This window comes from Aptenodytes forsteri, unplaced genomic scaffold, assembly GCF_000699145.1.
Source record: "Aptenodytes forsteri isolate BGI_AS27 unplaced genomic scaffold, ASM69914v1 Scaffold377, whole genome shotgun sequence".
Classification (NCBI taxonomy): domain Eukaryota; kingdom Metazoa; phylum Chordata; class Aves; order Sphenisciformes; family Spheniscidae; genus Aptenodytes; species Aptenodytes forsteri.
This window is the reverse complement of record NW_008796176.1, coordinates 458,636-465,975: the sequence shown is the minus strand read 5'-3', so window position 1 is coordinate 465,975 and position 7,340 is coordinate 458,636.

Genomic DNA, 7,340 nt, shown 5'->3' with positions numbered 1-7,340 from the left:
AGTGAGGCACAATGCAATTGCTCACCACCCACTGACTGATGCCCAGCCAGTCCCTGAGCAGTGGTTGCCGCCCCATGGCCAGCTTTCCCCCAGTTTATGTACTGAGCATGACGTCACATGGTATGGAATACCCCTTTGGCCACTTTGGGTCACCTGTCCTGGCTGTGCCCCCTCTCAGCTTCTTGTGCACCTCCAGCCTTCTCAGTCGGTAGAGCATGGGAAGCTGAAAAGTCCTTGACTAGTGTAAGCACGACTTAGCAACAACTAAAACATCAGTGTGTTATCAACATTGTTCTCATCCTAAATCCAAAACACAGCACTGTACCAGCTACTAGGAAGAAAATTAACTCTACCCCAACTGAAACCACAACAGACCTGACAGCCAGTTCCCCACCCACTGCACAGACCACTTCTCTAGACTGTAACGCATCAGTTTCTCTAGGAGGAGGCTGTGGGAAATCATATCAAAAGCCTTGGAGAAAACTGAAGGACTTGGGGGATGGGGTCCACAGTGGCAATGCTCATGCCATTGCAACCAACTGGGCAATAAGTCAGGCCAACAAGAGCAGTGACAAATGTTCCTTAGCTGCCTCTCGAGATGAGAACCAGAAGACCAACCACCTCGAGTGTATGTATACCAATGCATGCAGCCTGGGGAACAAACAGGAGGAACTGGAGCTCCGCGCCCAGTCAGAAAGTTATGTTGTCATAGGAATAACTGAAACATGGTGGGACAACTCACATGACTGGAGGATCGCGATGGATAGCTATAGGCTGTTTTGTAGAGACAGGCAGGGAAGAAGAGGAGGAGGAGTCACGCTCTATGTTAAGGAGAACCTTGAATGTATAGAAGTCAACTACAGCAATTGTGGAAGCCCTATTGAATGCCTCTGGGTCAAGGTCAGAGGGGTCATCTCCAAGGGGGATCTTATAGTAGGCATCTGCTACCAACCTCCAAACCAAGACAATAAGGCCAATGAAGCAATATTTGTGTCACTTAAGCAAGCTTCGGGTCAACAGAATCTGGTTCTTATGGGTGACTTCAACTACCCAGACATTTGTTGGAAGAACAACACAGCAGTTCACATGTCATCTATCAAGTTCCTGCAATGCACAGAGGACTGCTTCCTCATACAAATGTTAGATGTGCCAACCAGGAATGAGGCACTGCTGGACTTGCTACTCACAACCAAAGAAAATCTGCTTTGTGATATCTCAGGTAGTGATAGCCTTGGCTTCAGTGATCACAATACTGTGGACTTTGGGATCCTGCTGAGCGTGTACTAAGAGAACGTTTTTTAGTACTAAGAAAGTATTTCCTTGCTCACATAACACTTTTAATCTTGGACAGGAAAACATTAAAAGACTAAATAGGGATTTCTTGTCCCAGGTGAGATGAAAGAATGAAAAATGTTATAAGGACCCAGAATACTTATGATTTTTCCTTGAGAAGATCTCTTAAGGTGCTTGCAATAACACATCCTCTGGAAATCTATATGGTTGCAGTAACTTATTCAGTATTGTTTTTCATGGGTAGAAAGTCAGAGGAGAAGGTTCATTGCTTAATGAAGTAAAGAAAGATTCCTTTGCTAAGCTTAAAGCTGTGCATCTCATGGAAGTTGAACTGGCATATCATTTTGAATCACTAGTGAGTATATGTCTTTCCCTCTTTTGTGTAGGTAGTATGGAGAAACCGATAGACCTCTGGGTGAGAGGATTTGGCTGACCCATTATTATAGAGATGAAGAATGAAGGATATGTATCGTTGTACCGTACTACACACATCCTCCAGTTGCTTTGATTTTATTGCTGTAGACATAAGCAATTCTTTTAACACCTTTATGGATCTTGAGCAGGAAAGTCAGTTCTGCATCTGCAAGCACATTGCCTATCATTCTGAATGCTAATTTGAAGTGAGGAAAAAAATAGAAGGCTCAGTCATTGATTGTGATTGTGAGGCTCACAACCATTTGGTGATTTAAATAGTAGTAATACCCATATATTAAGAAATCCAGAGAAATAGAAAAGGTGGAGAAATATGTACTTCATTTTCTATCTTAGAAAATGCTCAAATGATAGTTATAACAGGGTGCAGGCTATAGCTTGAAATCTAAAAATCATTGCCTGAAGAAGAGAAAATCTGCCCCACATCTCTGATTTCAAGCTGCCTGCTGCACTGGTAGTAACATGGAGCCATATAACTTTTGTGTTCAACTTTGACAAATATCAAGAAGTAATGCATAACACGGAGTTTATACTGTAGTGACAGTTTTATGAAACTAAGTGGCAACCTCAGATTTTATGCATCAGCAGGACGTTGACTGATACCTGTTGCAGGTCTCTGAAAATAAATTTGCTCTAACTTTATTTCTGTTTATATGTATGTCAACAATGGTAGTGTAAGACTGCAGCAAAAAACATCAGAGATTTTTACTTCCCCACCTTATTTTCCATAATTTCAGAGACTTAAAAAGGGTGAAATAAACCCTTGACAGTTCTGCTACCTCAGCTAGCTTTTATGTTAACTTCCAGTCTTATAAATTGTGGCAACTGTGTGGCTAGATATCACCATCGCAGAATGAGGGAAAATAACAACCACATCCACTGATGAACTTTCCTAAATGATATGCAAGTGTGCAAATGCTTCAGGCTAGTTTCTTGCACAGCACATTAGTAGTGCTCTAAATAATATTGAAAGGGGATTGTTTTTACACTTTTTACTATGCTATGACACCTCTGCCAGATGTAATCTGTGAAAGAAAATGTTTCACCACCTGAAATAGGCTGTTACCTCTTTGTCTTATAAAAATTTGCAAAGGTGAATGCCCATGCTGTATAATTCTGGATACTTTCAGTTGTGGTCTTTGGGGAATATTCTTCTCCATTGCCAAACTTATCATTATGAAATCTGTGCAAACAGTTGGACAAAAGGCAAAAATATATTTCTGTGTCTTGCAATAATTCATAGATTATAATGAGTATTAAGTAAAAATATATTTTGAGGGTGACTTTTCTCTTGGTGCTAATGACGGTACTTTTTTGTGTTCTTGAGGGAAAAATTCTGTAATAGTCTGGGTTTTTTTGTTTGGTTGGGTTTTTTTTAGATCTATTAGACATAAGTTCTGACTTTTTTCCAAGAGGTTGCTGAACAGGTTCCACATCAGCAGATTATTTGGTATTGGGAGCCCCAGATGTTACTAGGAGATCTTTGTGCTATAGGACTTATGAAATACATCTAAGGTTGTTTATTACCTGATGAAGGTGTCATGTATGTATGTCTTGCAACTATGGAGGCATATCTGATTAGTGGATCTGAAAATGTCTGTATACTAACTCACATAACTTATCTATAGACCATAAGTGGGACTATTCTTCACATTATCTTTAGCATCTTGTGCATCTCTACTCCACTTTCATGGGAAAAAAACTAAACCTCCAGAAATACTACTAAATGCTCTTCTCACTGTTCTAGAGTTATGTAAAAAACCTCATGAGAGATAACAGGATAGGAAAAAAAAAGGTAGTGTGTTTTCTCTTGAATTTTGTATCAATATAATTGCAATTTAGTTTTGATTCACAAGAAAAATACAGAAACAGTGTTTTAATTACACATAAAAGTGGTGTACAGCTACACACCATATAAATGGTGTACAGCATTTTTTTTCTAGTGTTTCGAAAGTCCTACTGTCCCAATAAACTTTGTTGAATATCTGCAGAATAAAGATACACTTTTCTAGATTTATAATTGTCATTTTCAGAGGTCTTTTGATTATTAAATTGTGTGCTTTTTATCTTGTTTGCTTTCTTCCTCTCCTAGTTTATAATTTGGGTTATAAATTCTACTCTCTGTGTAGTCCTCTTAATTGACACTGAAATTTGTAACAACTAGGAGAACTTCTGTTCACGTCTAGGCAAATATTTTCCTTCGTGTGTTAGGCTGCTGCTCCTGCCGTCTGAGTTTTTTTTCCTTGAGAATTACCACTAATCCTTCCTGAGTAACTCTTTTTTTTCCTTAAATATAACGTAGGCTAAAAACCCATAAATGCTACTCTGCATAGCTGGTCTGCTGCCAGAAATGATAGTTGGATAAAATTCCAGCTGTTTCTACTTAGAGCATTGAAAAATTAGAAAATAAAGCACAAAAATGGTTTAAAATATCAGGTCTCTTCTGGCTCCTTTGGACCAAATCTGATAGCTCTGATAGATTCTAAGAACCCCTCATTCTCTAGAATTCTTTACCAGATATATGATTATATGCTGCTATGACATCTCTTCCATAGGGATCTAAAGCAAAAATACGTATCACTTGACCATCTGAATACAATGACCAGAGAACCATCTGGCACCTGGTATTTGAAAGAAGAGACAAATTAACATCATCTTGAAACCACATGGTCATGTGAGACTTTGGGCCAATCACTGTCAAAGATGCCATTGCACTATTTCTACACAAAACATGAGACAAAAAACTACAAATATCAAAACACTGCAAAAAGTCAAATTTAGAAATGTGTAATAGGACACGTGGAGGAAAAGCGTGTGTTTAAAGTAATTCTGTTTATGGGGGGTTGGGTGCTTTACTGTTCACAGTCCAGAATATTCCTGTGACAGTGGTTGTAATGCCATTATTTCAAAGAAATTACTATAACTCACTATCTTCTTTTAACACTGTAGTAATGGAGAATATGTGGATTGTATCCTTTTTTCGTAAAAGGTCTTCTGTTCAGAGTGCTTTCCAGAAAAATAAGAAATGTGGTTTCAGTCACATCCTCTGCTGAACAGAAAGCAAGTAGCTAAGCAATGAGTATGCATCGCACTGGCCCTACTAATAGTATGAGGCTGGGCAGAAAGACTTCTGTAAAGTCATGAGAGAGACTCCAGCTCAGCTCTTAGAGTATTTAGTGTGGAGAGGAAGCCTTGGTTCCAGTTCAGAGCCAAAAGGCAGGAGCTGACAGGTTTTGTATCATGGGTTTTAACTTGGAGGTATTAGAGCTATTTGCTTTTTGAGCTTCAGGTTCTGCTAAAGTCTCTGGTGGTGGTGGTGAATATACCTGATCCTGCATATATTTTTAACTGCTGCAGAAACAACTGGGCTCTGTGCTATGGAGAGTAAGAGACTTCACTCTATGCGGCTGCTGCTCAGTTTGATGTCTGAGCTCTGCTTAGATTTAAGTGGAGAGAATTTACAAAAGCTCAGCTTGCCATAAACCAACGGACTTAGATATTTGTCTTGCGGATGAAAAATCATTGTCTTATGGATGAAAAATCATTCTCTGGATTTGCAAGTGGAACTATGCTTATACTGGTATTGGGTCCTGCTATAATAATGCAGAAAGAAACAATTGATCTTTGTTTTCTATTGTCAAGTTGATTAAGAAATGCAAACCTTGACTCTGCATTTTTAGGTATTATGTTTGCTAGCATGTTATGAACAATATGCTACAAATTTAGCCTAGGTAGTAGAACTACATCTGTTAATATTATTAATTAATAGTATCAAGTTGTTAATCATAATTTTAAATGCTAGGTCATTTTTCATTGCAGTAAAGAACACTGGCAGTTTTCCCATGGCAGGCTGTTCTGAAGAAGTGACAATTTTGTGATCATTCTTGTTTCCAAATACTGAAGACAATTGCAACTGTTCCAAAAATATGCTAGAGAAACTACCTCAGGCAATGTTTCATGTTTAACATTTAAAAGTCATTAGAAGAGTGGAAACTCATTATGTATCTTAATACATATATGTTTCTGTTAGAAAGACAGACAGATGTAATTGAACTTGAAATTTTGTCTGTTGTTAACATTAAAATGGAGGTACACACTGGACAATGCTGTTATGTCTGATATTTCAGAGCACTGAACTAATAGCAGTTGTCAGGAAAGACTGAATGGCTGTCACAGGATGCACACAACACCTGTTAGCAGGCTAACCTGGAAATCCAGTTCAGCAATGTACCTAAAACACGTGCTGAACTTTAAATATCACTGAAATTAATAGGCTTTAAAGATGAGTTTAACCTGAAACAAATAGTTAATTACTGTACTGAATCATTATCTACGTAGGTGTTATTTCATTGAGTGGAAAAAAATTAGCTAGAAAGACTGATTCTGTAAGTATTCCTGTAAACTCAAACCCCAGACTGTTCTGGATGGCAGATAAGGTGGATATCAATGACACTTACTCCTGTTTTTCTCCTTCCAGTTGGCTGTAGCAGATGATAATGAAAGTTTGAAAACAAGCATGATTACAGAAATTTGAGGGTAAAAACAGTGACAATGGTGCTATGATTTCTGAAACAGGAATTTGTAGTCCAGCTTTTCTGTTCTGTATATTTTTAGGTAACAGGAAAACACTTTAAAATTTGAAGGAAAGCATTTCCAGTCGATATTACCCAGTTTGACTGCACGTAAGAGAATCTATGCTGCAAGCATATCAATGCTCTCTGGTGTTCCTGATTTAACTCAGTAGCCCTTGTTATTGTTTAAGTGTTACCACCTTAGTATTTTTTTCCTATAGGCTTCCCAGAATAAACATTTCTTTGTGTATGTTCAGGTTTTTGTTTTGCTAAATAAATGCTCAGCAATTTTTCATCTAAAATAAATCAAATTTAATGTGCAGGTTTTCAGTCATACTAAGGACTAACTTCTTTTCAGAAAAATGTTTTGGAACTCTGCAACAGATATACGTGTTTACTAATATACAAACTGCTCCAGAAGTATTGAAGATGCCAGTCACGTGGAGAGCATTGCTTATATTACATCATCTGAGAATATCTCTCAATTTGGAAATGGAAAGAATGATATCAAACAATTAACCTGAGAACATGGTAAATGAAGTTTCAAAGAATTAAATACCTCTAATTAACTTCATCATAGTAATTTTCATTAATGTTACTTGCATTAATTCTAATACTAAGAAATACATATTGGCAAGTGTAAGGAGATGGATGTTTACATTTTATTTATTATACACATTAAAACACAGGAAGTTATGGGGTTGTTCTTGTGTCATCAGTCTTAAAGATGATTATTTGCTCATTCTCTCTTGTTTTGTTGTAGCTTGCTGTTGCTAGTGATTCATCTTCAAATCATGTCATTTCTTAGCTGAAAACCTAATTCTACTTATATATAAATACAATTTCAGTTTATATCATTGACATTTGAATCTTTGTGCATTCATTAAACCTGCACATTGTTTAAACAATGTAATTTGAATATTAACAAAAGATGTTTTCAGGATTCAGTATCTCTGCTTGTACATATATTTTGGTGGTGTTTGTTCATGATATACTTTATATTTCAGAAGTCAAAATTGTCATGTTATTGGTATTCCTATGTAA